Source organism: Mixophyes fleayi, chromosome 12 (assembly GCF_038048845.1).
Source record: "Mixophyes fleayi isolate aMixFle1 chromosome 12, aMixFle1.hap1, whole genome shotgun sequence".
Lineage (NCBI taxonomy): Eukaryota > Metazoa > Chordata > Amphibia > Anura > Limnodynastidae > Mixophyes > Mixophyes fleayi.
The window spans coordinates 73,796,685-73,809,094 of record NC_134413.1 but is presented as its reverse complement, the minus strand read 5'-3'; the positions used below and the strand labels follow the sequence as shown (position 1 = coordinate 73,809,094).

The following is a 12,410-nucleotide window of genomic DNA, read 5'->3' as shown; positions in this document are numbered from 1 at the left end:
ACAATTCAGCCCTTGTCAAAGTCCCTCAGATCCTTCCACTTGCCCGTTTTTTTGCTTCCAAGACATCAAATTCAAAAACGGACTGTTCACTTGCTGCCTAATATATCCCACCCCTGACAGGTGCCATTATAATGACATAATCAATGTTATTCACTTCACTTGTCAGTGTTTGTAAATGTTGTGGCTGATTGGTGTATTATCAGGGCTGAACAGAGAACGTGCTCATTCACATCTGTGGAGCTTAGAATCTAATTTCCCCACCACAGATACAAACACACACACACACACACCATGGCTAGTTTCATAGGAAGTCAATTAACCTGCCAGGTTGTTTTTAGACTGCGGGAGGAAACCATAGTATCCGGAGAAACCCACGTAAACCCGGGGAGAACATACAACCTCCATTGCCCTGCAGCAGTGCTAACCACAGTGCTATTTAGCGGATTTCCTTTAAGAAAACTTTACTGTGAAGTTCAGATTGGGCTTTATCGATTACTAAGTTAAAGAATTGCCACTTGTAAGGTCATGACCTGGATGCCATCAGAGTTGGTCACAATCCTTGTGAGCTCCGCTTCTGTTTGACAACTTTCACAAAATAAATATCACATCAGATAATCACCCCAGTATTTATAGCCGGACAAAGAAGCTGAGAATGCGAGGTTCCAAGTGAGCGCAGTCTAGTGTGCATTTCTATCCATAAGGACGAGTTATCCACACAAGGCCGTCTTTCCCACCATCCGCCTATGACCCCTGCGTCCTTACAACCCATGGGGATCAAACCCCCCCCCCCCCTCCTAGCAGGGGCTTGCTGCCGGCAGCTGCACACTATGTGCTGGTCCGCTCGGCAGTGACAATGTGCTGCCCGGCTGTTTTAAACACAATCAGAGCAGCCGGGCAGCACATTGTCACTGCCGAGCGGACCTGCACATAGTATGCAGCCACCGGCAGCCTTAGAAGTCAGAAAGGGGGCGGGGCCTAAATCCCCCCCTAAATCGCCCGGGTAGAAAATTTTTCCTGATCCGCCCCTGGCCCGGAGAGACTTGGGGGCCCGGACTAACCAGGCCCCCTTGAATGTTACTTTTCTTTCTCTTAAAGATGTCCCTCAATGCACAGCTCCCAGTCACTGTCGGCCTAGGAGCATCTCCCTAAGTTATTTCACTTAAAAAGCAAAGGAAATCACTGCCCGGAACACTCCCAGTCTGTCAGTGTCTGGGAGCCGCCATGGAAGGATATCAAGTAAGAGCTAATTGTAAGTAAGAGCTAATTTGGGAGTGGGTTTGTAGCGGCCCTGGGAGAGGGGGTTGTGCTCTTCTTAAAATTATTACTTTTAATTTGTCCCATGCAATGTGATGGCTTCCAGTCACAATTAGACTGGGAGCCACCTTATAACAATGTCTATGTAAGTGGTGGGAGGGGGGTAGGTGATGAAGAGGGGATGTATGATAAATTACATGCAAAAATATATGTAACATAGTTGATGAGGTTGAAAAAAGACACCAGTCCATCAAGTTCAAGTTATTCTGATCTCCTGCGATCCCTCTCTTGTATTTGAAATTTATCCAGATGAAGCAACCTCCAAACTGTTTCAATCAGGAAAAATTCCTCCTGACCCAATATTGCAGTCCTATTTCTCCCTGGATCCACTACTGTCCTTCATTTGAATTAACGGTTGTAACCCTGGATACCCCTTTCCGCTTAAAATTTGTCTAACCCTTTCTTGAACATATCTATTGAATCTGCCATCACAACCTTCCCTGGCAGTGAATTCCATTTCTTGACTGCCCTTACTGTAAAGAATCCCTTCCTTTGCTGTTTGTGAAACTTCCTCTCCTCTAACCTTAGGGGGTGACCACGTGTCCTGTGTACAGTCCTTGGGGTAAAAAGTTCCCATGAAAGTTCTCTATATGGACTCTTAATGTATTTGTACATAGTAATCATATCCTCTCTTAGACGCCAGTAGACCACATCTACTGTGCTGCCCTGGTCTAAATTCCCGCTAATTTCCATGTAGAAACTAATTAGATTAATTTCACATGACCTGACATGTCCATGCTGATTCCCACTAATAATCTTATTGTGCACCAAGTAATCCTGAATACAATCCTTTAATAGACCTTCCAGTAGTTGTCCGCCTATTGATGTCAGAATTCCAGGTCTATAATTCCCTGGTTGTAATCTTATTCCCTTTTTAAACAACTGCACCCATCTCCTATTCGCCAATCCCTCAGTACTGAGCCAGATTAAATTGAATTTTTGAAAATTTACAATAGCGGTCTAACTATTTCAGAGTTTAGCTCCATAAGAACCCTTGGGTGTATGACATCTGGACCTGGAGCTTTATTTATCTTAATTTTATTCAGTCACCTTTGGACTTCTTCCTTCCTTAGTCAGCCAAGTACTAATTAATGGTATGACTGCATTTACATTTTTATGTATTATTTATACCATTTGTTTCTCTCTAGTAAATACTGAAGAAAAGAAAGTGTTTAATAGCTCTGCTTTTTCTTTATTATCATTAATAAATCCATCCATCCTTTATTGTCTTTTTTAATCCTTTTGCCATTTATACACTTAAAAAACTTTGTAAGGTTTGTCTTACTTTCTTTTGCGGATTGTTTTTCATTTTCTTATTTAGTCAATTAATTTCCTTTTTGCATGTTTTATTACAATTCTTGTAGATACGGAAGGACTCCTCAGTCCCTTCAGACTTAAACACGCTTCTTCCTTTCCATTTCTTCCCTCACCTTTTTATTTAGCCACATAGGGCCTGATTCATTAACGGATGCATTCTCAACGCAACTTGCGAAACATAATGTACGCACATGAGCGCAAGCAATGTACGGGTAGATTCATCAAGCAACGGATCTTCAGATACGTACCAAGATGAATTTGGTCGCAAGTTGCCTACACAAAATAAAAAGTGACATAACAGCTACTTGCGCCCAACCATGGAAATCATATGCAGAGGGCAGTACGGACTACGGACTTTAGAGATACAAATAGATCAGATCCGTAAGCTTGCCTAGTGTTGAGTTTATTTTGTAATAATTATTATAATGAGTGTACTGTACAAAACCATTCTTAGGTACATACCACATTATTAGCATTTACATTATATATATATATATATATATATATATATATATGTGCTGCAGGCTTTATAAGATGGAGGTTCAGGGGAAGGTTTTAAATGGAACACCCTGAATGTAAATTTGTATCACTAGCTTAGGGACTCACCTACAGGAGATGCCTTGACGTCCGGCAGGTGAGCTTAACCCCAATATAGCTATATTGTGCACAAAATTCTCCTTTATGTTTATGCTGACACAGTGATTTTTAAATTCTGTTTGTTTCTGAGCGCCGGACAACATATTTCTTATATATATATATATATATATATATATATATCTAATATATAAATGCTTAGTGGCGTCTGTCTGTCTGTGTGTGTGTGAAAAAAAAAAAAAACAAGTTGCAGCGCCACCTGCTGGGCAGAGTTATACACTGACCTACTAAATTCTTAGTGTGTGTGGGGAAAAAAATTCAAAAAGGGCTGAAATTTGGTAGGGCTCAAACTCATTTTCGTGAGGTAATTTTACCTCATGAACACACATGTGTAGAGGCGTGCGTTAGTGTGTGTGTGTGGAAAAAACTATTTTCTCAGAAAGGGCTCATCCAATTGACCTGAAATTTGGTATACTGACATTATTTGACAAAAAAATTAGAATAGTCAAGTCAGTTAACTTCCATCATCCCCCCTTCCCCCCGTGGGAGGGGTAGTAAAGGCTAAATTTACGAGTTGAGGGGTCAAACTCATTTTCGTGAGGTAATTTTACCTCATGAACACACATTAAAAAGGGCGCTTGCGTCGGGAAGTAACGCTCTTCCCCTGAGGAGGCCTGGGCTAGGACCAAATGCATGACAAGAACCTTTTTAAGACCTTAGTATCTTGATTTGACTAGAATGCATGAGTATCATGCACGGGTTAACTTATATATATATATATATATATATATATATATATATATATCTAATATATAAATGCTTAGTGGCATCTGTGTGTGGAAAAAAAACACCAAGTTGCAGCGCCACCTGCTGGGCAGAGTTATACACTGACCTACTAAATTCTTAGTGTGTGTGGGAAAAAAAATTCAAAAAGGGCTGAAATTTGGTAGGGCTCAAACTCATTTTCGTGAGGTAATTTTACCTCATGAACACACATGTGTAGAGGCGTGCGTTAGTGTGTGTGTGTGTGTGGAAAAAACTATTTTCTCAGAAAGGGCTCATCCAATTGACCTGAAATTTGGTATACTGACATTATTTGACAAAAAAATTAGAATAGTCAAGTCAGTTAACTTCTATCATCCCCCCTTCCCCCCGTGGGAGGGGTAGTAAAGGCTAAATTTACGAGTTGAGGGGTCAAACTCATTTTCGTGAGGTAATTTTACCTCATGAACACACATTAAAAAGGCCGCTTGCTTCGGGAACTAACGCTCTTCCCCTGAGGAGGCCTGGGCTAGGTCCAAATGCATGACAAGAACCTTTTTAAGACCTTAAGTATCTTGATTTGACTAGAATGCATGAGTATCATGCACAGGTTAACTTGTGTGTATATATGTATTTAAATGTTTCTTTAGAACATTACAGCCCCCAGCATGGCTCTGCAGCCATGGAGTATGCTTGTGCCTGTAGTAGTACTGCTATTTAACAATGTAGGGACTTAAAACCTGGTAGAAAGGGCCAATTGTATATTAGATATTAGATAATGTTTAAAATGTCCCTACATTAAGGGCAAAATTTACATGGATACACATGTTCATTGCTTTGTTTAAAGAAACACTCACACCAATGTATGGAAATAAATTTTTACTAAAGGCCAAAAACTTATGAGTAAAATTTTTATAACAATTTTTTTTATATATTTTTTTTAATTGAAAATAGAATGGAGGGACAGGGGAGCATCAACTGGGTGAGTGGGCCCTTCCGAGTGGTGCCGCCATGATCTGTTTGTCTTCTTGAGCTGTTAAAAAAAAATAAAAAAAAATAGCATGCTTAGGTCATTTTGTCAACATAACTTACACACACACACACACACACACACACACACGTGGGGTGTCCCAGGGGGAGTTGATTTCCAACAAACACTTAATAGGCCTATCATGTTCGAAACCTGTGGAATGGCTAACTAGTTCTAGAGTAAATTCCACGTGTGAGATCAAGGCTTTCTGATGACTACTGGGCCTCCAAACCCAATAAAATGGGACAAATTTCTAACTCAAAATACTTACAATTTTTGGTATTATTATAATTTATTTAGCTATTTAGTTATTTATAAGGCGCCACAGATTCCGTAGCGCCAGATACAGAAGTAAGTAACTAATAGATGAGGTAATACATGTCAGTAGCGCAGGTGAGTGTGAGTAATGCTATGGGGACTCACACAGAGCGCAGCAAAAGACGTGACAGGACGTACGAGGGACAGGAGACAGCCGTGGGACAATAAGTAGAGAGGACACTGCCCGCGAGGGCTTACACTCTAAAGGGAGGGGTGGGAAGAGACAGTAGGACCAAATGGGAGTAATATGTAGATGGCAGATGTGGAAGAAGAGGTGATGGATAGAATGGTTAGGAGGTGATAGGATCGGCGAGCTTGAAAAGGTGATTTTTGAGGGAGCGTTTAAAGGACTGAAGGTTGGGAGAGGGTTGAGTGAGACGGGGTAGGGAGTTCCAAAGATTAGGGGCAGCACGGCAGCAGTCTTAGAGGGGAGCATGGGAGGAGGTAATGAGGTGAATTGAGGCGGAGGTCCGAGACGGAGTGGGGTGGCCGGGTAGGTATGTACCTCGAGACAAGGTCAGAGATGTAAGGGGGAGAAGTGTCAGTAAGGGCTTTGTAAGTGAGGGTAAGGAGCTTGATCTGAATTCTAAAATGGATAGGGAGCCAATGAAGGGATTTACTGAGAGGTGCGGTGGGAGAGGAAGATGAGCCTAGCTGCAGCATTCTGTATGGCTTGAAGGTCAGAAAAGTTAGAGCGAGGATGGCCTATGAGAAGGAGGTTGCAGTAGTCGAGACCAGAAATGATGAGTGAATGGACCAGGATTTTGGTTGCTTCCTGAGAGAGGAAGGGACGGGTTTACGTAATGTAGCAGGATTTGGTGAGGGACTGGATATGAGGGGTAAAGCTGAGGACTGAGTCAAGGGTGACTCCCAGGCAGCTGGCTTGGGTGATGTTGTCAGGGGCAGTCAGAAGCAGACACACTAAAAGAGCTAAAAGTTGTTACCTGGGACAACACCAGATTCCAGATCACACCCTGGATCTTTCCACGTTTTTGTCACGTGCATCCTAAAATGATGAATAGTACAATGACAGGGAATGCAGATTGAATTTATAGAACGTCTTCAGATATTTATCTTGTTATTATGATGATCAGTGTTTTGTGTTTTGTTTTTTAATTACTTTTTTTATCCTGAATTTAGAAATATTTTATCACCAGAAGAGAGATACTCAAATCCTAAATCAACAGCCATTTTCTCACTCAATGATGACCGGGCACAGACCGGCCACAGATGGTGACTCTAACCTTTATAATTAACCAGGTTTAAAATCATTTATACCATTTTGTTACTGGGATGGCAGCAAGACCACTCCATTGAAATTACAATAGGCTTTTATCCTATATGGATCAACCATGTCTAAATCCCTACCTTAATCTTTAGGACCAGCCAGAATTAAAGTCATCCTCATTATTATGTTGTGTTATGTTATAGCACTATATAACAGTCTGTGTGTTGCTATAGATGTTGCGGATTTCTGGATTGTTCTGCATTCACTGTGGTATTTTGTTGGGTATAACGATGTATTTAGTACTAATTGTCATACAGCCCACTTGATGGGCAATGGAAACTAAGAATATTATATGCCAACTGAAACATAATAGAACAAACCCAAACTGGTGTTAGATGCATTGCTCATCTCTGCTACATTCCTACACCTCCATCATCACTAAATTCCATTTATGTATAAATAGTATAGTATTAGTAATAATAATAACATCCTTTTTTCTCTGTAAGTATAATGTAACAGGATCTGTAGTTGATGTTGCTAACTTACCAGATGCAGATATAAATTAATATAATCATCAAAATGATTAGAATGGCGATGATGACCACTTTATCAGGGAACGATAATCCTTCAAGTAGGATATCAAAGGTCCCTGTTGAAGAAAGAAACATATTCGGTTAATAAGCGTAATATTATTTAGAGGCATATTACACACAAGTTAACCCGTGCATGATACTCATGCATTCTAGTCAAATCAAGCTACTTAAGGTCTTAAAAAGGTTCTTGTCATGCATTTGGGCCTAGCCCAGGCCTCCTCAGGGGAAGAGCGTTACTTCCCGACGCAAGCGCCCTTTTTAATGTCTGTTCATGAGGTAAAATTACCTCACGAAAATGAGTTTGACCCCTCAACTCGTAAATTTAGCCTTTACTACCCCTCCCACGGGGGGAAGGGGGGATGATGGAAGTTAACTGACTTGACTATTCTAATTTTTTTGTCAAATAATGTCAGTATACCAAATTTCAGGTCAATTGGATGATCATTTTCTGAGAAAATAGTTTTTTCCACACACCATACACACACTAACACACGCCACTACACATGTGTGTTCATGAGGTAAAATTACCTCACGAAAATGAGTTTGAGCCCTACCAAATTTCAGCCCTTTTTGAATTTTTTTTCCCACACACACTAAGAATTTGGTAGGTCAGTGTATAACTCTGCCCAGCAGGTGGCGCTGCAACTTGGTGTTTTTTTTTACACACACACACACACACACACACACACACACACACACAGACAGACAGACGCCACTAAGCATTTATATATTAGATAGTAGTTGGACTAATACCTATTTATAGTAATCAGATCTTGATCCCAGTTTCTACTAAACACACCCAGCCAAAGTACATAGCTGCCATCTTCCCCTAATTTCCCTGGAGCCAGGTACCAGAGTTTACGTATTTTTCCCTGGAAATCGTTGTCCCTGGAAATGTCCGTATTGGTGAGTATTGACCAATTGCACACTCAAATTCCACATTTCTCTACAAGTTACACATTGGGGGGAATTCAATTCCCCCCAAATTAGCGCAGCGATAAATCTATTACCATTATTATGGTAAATTTAACCCGCCTTTCGTTGTGAGCAAAAAGCGGGAGTTGAATCTACCGTAATAACAGTATTTAAGCGCACTATTACCGTAAAACCGGTAATAGTGTGCAGGCCGCGTTACTTTTTACAGTAACACGGCTAATTGAATTCCCCCCATTGTGTGTATAAATGGATTAATTACATTGTGATTTGTGTGCATTGAGAACAGACGACAACATATAAAATGCACTTGGAAAGTGTATAGTGCGTATGAAGCTATAAGCTGGCGTCTGATCTATGGAAACTCCAAGGACGTGTAAAAGTTTAGTCCTTTTGGGAGTAAGGTTCTGACTCTTCCCATAAACCTGGGAATGTCCCCCAATATGTGCACTCTGCGCCCCTTTAAGCTCTTTTACATATCTCATACTAGGTGTATTATTCTGCATTCAGCAAGGAACACCAAACTTCACCCAGCTCCTCCCAGCTGCTGCCCTTTGCTTCCTCTACAGATCCCACCATCTTTCTTTACCCACTTACCCACTTATTTATCGCACGACACATTAAGTACCCTTTGTACCATAGCACACTTTAAAGTATGTTTTCCTGCAGCAATACAATAACTACTTCTGCTGTGCTGAATGCAGCCATATCCTGCAGTACTGCCCTGTGCTACTCACCTACCTGACCTAGGTGGGTGTCTGGGAGGGTTGGTGACAAGGAATTGATTCGTTTCCATATAATTATCACCATATAACTAACTCCTAGACACAGGAACCTGATTCCCAAACACTTCACCCTAAATCTCTTCTCACAATACAACGTTATATCATCCTCTCATTTTATTACCGTGTAAGACCTGTTGTACTGTATAGTAACTTGTGTATCATTTACTTTGTGTCCTGATATCTGCTGATGTCTGCATGTGTCTATGGGCTAGATTTACTAAGCTGCGGGTTTGAAAAAGAGGGGATGTTGCTTATAGCAACCAATCAGATTCCAGCTGTCATTTTGTAGAAGGTACTAAATAAATGAAAGCTAGAATCTGATTGGTTGCTATAGGCAACATCCCCACTTTTTCAAACCCGCAGCTTAGTAAATCTAGCCCTATGTCTCTATTTGGCCAAATAAAATGATTTATTTCCACTCGGTAAACATAATTAAAAAAATTTGTGTATTTACCTTCAGTGGTCATCATCGCCATTGCTTTTCCTGCATGTACATATAATATTATTATTAGAATTAAGGCTTCTATACACCACATGGCCATTTCCACCTTTCACCTACTGCAACTTCCCCTCAAAATCCTGAAACAGATAAGGCCTCTGATATCACCCAGAGCATAAGTTGTATTATGACGCCTCCCTGGGGTGTAATAATGAAAACTGAGACCTGGCTAAGTCCTTGTTAGGGACAGTTTCTGAGGGGAAACACATATATATGATACACATATATAGAGGTAGGGGCCCCGCTGCAATGCTTTGCCCGGGGGCCCATAATGTTGTTAAGGTGGCCCTGGACTGGCCCTATGAGCGATAAAACTCCTTTAACTGCTGCCAACCAGTATCACCAGGAAGCTGAGCATCGATCAGCGGTCGCAGCAAGCTTGTGTTGATTAAATTGTGTGGATGAAGATTTTCTATTTCTGTGATAGGAAATCTTCACTGTGGCAGGGTCATGATAAATAGATCCCGCAGTATTACCAGACTGCGTTCTTACCGGTGCCCATGTCTCTTCTCCATCCACCTCTGCTGCTACCTGCACTAATGTTATATATTTCTCTTCCACTATCCCTTTCCTCATCCCCTCTGCTACCACCAGCCATCATCGCAAACATATAGGACACACAAAATAGAGAAGAAAGTGACAGGATACTGACAGCACAAACCATACCATATTCTCCCACAAACAGCACACACACCGCAAAAAAACAAAATACAATAAGGATATCAACATACAAATAATTATCAAGACTACAGAAATGCACTAGACAAGTGTCAGATCCTACTCCTACAGATACTTACACCCATATCAATTAATACAAGGAAGTAGCCAGCCTTTTACAGTGTTGATGAGGTCAACACTGGATTTGCAGATTTTGAAACTATCGCTAATCACTCTGCATCTCTGGCGATTTGTGTCTGGACCCTTCAAACCGGTAAAGAAAACCAGTTTGATACATTTCCCCTGAATGGTTTTGCAGACTGAGCTATGAATTTCAGCAACAACATAACTGAGACCTGAGTTGATTTAGTTATTATATATTTATGCAGATATTGTTACATGGGACAACAGATTCTTCTTCAAACTCAAGATCTTTCCACGTTTTGTTTAGGTTCATCCTAAAATTGAAGAAATGATAAATAGTACAATCACAGAGCATAGAGAACTGTTATTTCTTCAGATATTGTATTTATCATGGTGATCAGGGTATTTGTTATTTTTGATTACTTTTTTTTCTTAAATTTATTAATATTTTATCACCAGCGGAGAGATACTAATCCTTATTTAGTACTAAAATATTAAACATTAGAAATGATAAATTTCACTTATGTATGAATAGTATAATAATAATAATAATAATAATAGTTTAAGTGAAGCCCTAAGCTGAGGGCAATTAAAATTTCGTGCTATATTTCATCAGCACTGACATTAGGGGTTAAACAATTGGTGTCAGCCAGCCTATCACTCCTGGGGTAGTGGTTTTCCAAGAGGGCATAAATTACCTGGGAGCTGGGGGCTGGCTCTCTCTTTGTCCTGGATACCTCCCTCCCGCCCGGCATAAGCTGGTTATACTAAATTTAAGTCCTTATCTTAGGACAAGGAACAGTGGGTAGGAGAGCAATGCAGTCAGCGACTAATCGAAGGTACTACCGTTTAATTGGCCGCAGGTCACTGCCCCTTTTGCAGTAACCTGACTCTTGGCCTCTGGGGCGGAGGATATCCGGTCGTATGCGACAATGTGAGTCCAGAAGGGGGCAGTCACGATGACGCCAAGTTTAGTACCGACCAATCGTAAAGTCTTGGGACAGCGGTATTGTTTCACCTTACGCTGTTTTGGTTTAAAGTTTAGTCGTTCGCTGACTGCTTCGCTCTTGTCGCCATTCGGAGTTTTAAAATAAAATTCTTCCACAAAATAAATACGCCCTTTTCTTGCCAAACTTATAATCTGGTGTCCATGTCGTTATTTTAAATAAGAAGGTATTAAGTGTTTAATCATTAAGGTATAAGTGCAAGGATAAAAGGTATTAGCACTGAACATTTTAATAATAATAATAATAATAATAATAATAATAATAATAATAATATCCTTTTTTCTCGGTACATAAAGGGGGGGATTCAGTTCTCCAAGAATATCACCGCGCTAAGTCTTTAATATGGTAATTTTAACTCAGATTTCTGCTTTTTGCGACTCTGGGATCCGCGAGCAAAAAGCCGGCGTGGAAATTAGTGTATTAATGGTAATTATGTGCACTATTATCGTAATATATTGTGCAATAATTGTGCGCAGGCTGCGTCACTTTTTACAGTAACGCAGCCAATCGAATTCACCCCAAAGTGTAACAGGATCTGTAGTTGATGTTGGTAACTTAGCAAATGCAGATGTAAATGAAGACAATCAGTAATATTATTACAATTGCGATGATGACCACTTCATCAGGGAATGATAATCCTTCCAGTAGGTTATAATTGTCACCTGTTCAAGAAAGAAACATATTAGGTGAATAAACAAAATATTATTTAGAGGCATATTACACACAAGTTAACCCGTGCATGATACTCATGCATTCTAGTTAAATCAAGCTACTTAAGGTCTTAAAAAGGTTCTTGTCATGCATTTGGGCCTAGCCCAGGCCTCCTCAGGGAAGGAGCGTTACTTCCCGACGCAAGCGTCCTTTTTAATGTGTGTTCATGAGGTAAAATTACCTCACGAAAATGAGTTTGAGCCCTCAACTCGTAAATTTAGCCTTTACTACCCCTTCCACGGGGGGAAGGGGGGATGATGGAAGTTAACTGACTTGACTATTCTAATTTTTTTGTCAAATAATGTCAGTATACCAAATTTCAGGTCAATTGGATGAGCCCTTTCTGAGAAAATAGTTTTTTTCACACACACACACACACACACACTAACACACGCCGCTAGGCGTTTACTTTTATATATTAGATAATGCTAAGAATTTAGTAGGTCAATGTAGTATATAACTCCGCCCAGCAGGTGGCGCTGCAGCTTGTTGTTTTTTTTTCCACACACAGACTAACA

General features: G+C 40.4%; 1 long non-coding RNA gene across 3 annotated transcripts; it reads right to left on the bottom strand.

The window, feature by feature from the left end:
• Positions 1-4,851: 4,851 nt before the first annotated feature.
• Positions 4,852-12,090, bottom strand: LOC142108265 (uncharacterized). 3 transcript variants are annotated; one of them, XR_012680137.1, is made up of 5 exons: positions 11,782-12,090; positions 10,171-10,488; positions 7,110-7,212; positions 6,280-6,341; positions 4,852-5,020 (listed from the first exon to the last, which is right to left on the bottom strand). It is a non-coding gene; the product is annotated as an uncharacterized LOC142108265 (long non-coding RNA). The 3 variants fall into 3 exon arrangements; XR_012680135.1 differs by lacking the exon at positions 11,782-12,090 and having other exon boundaries at positions 10,171-10,886; XR_012680136.1 differs by lacking the exons at positions 10,171-10,488; positions 11,782-12,090 and having other exon boundaries at positions 7,110-7,268.
• Between the last annotated feature and the right edge of the window lie 320 nt (positions 12,091-12,410).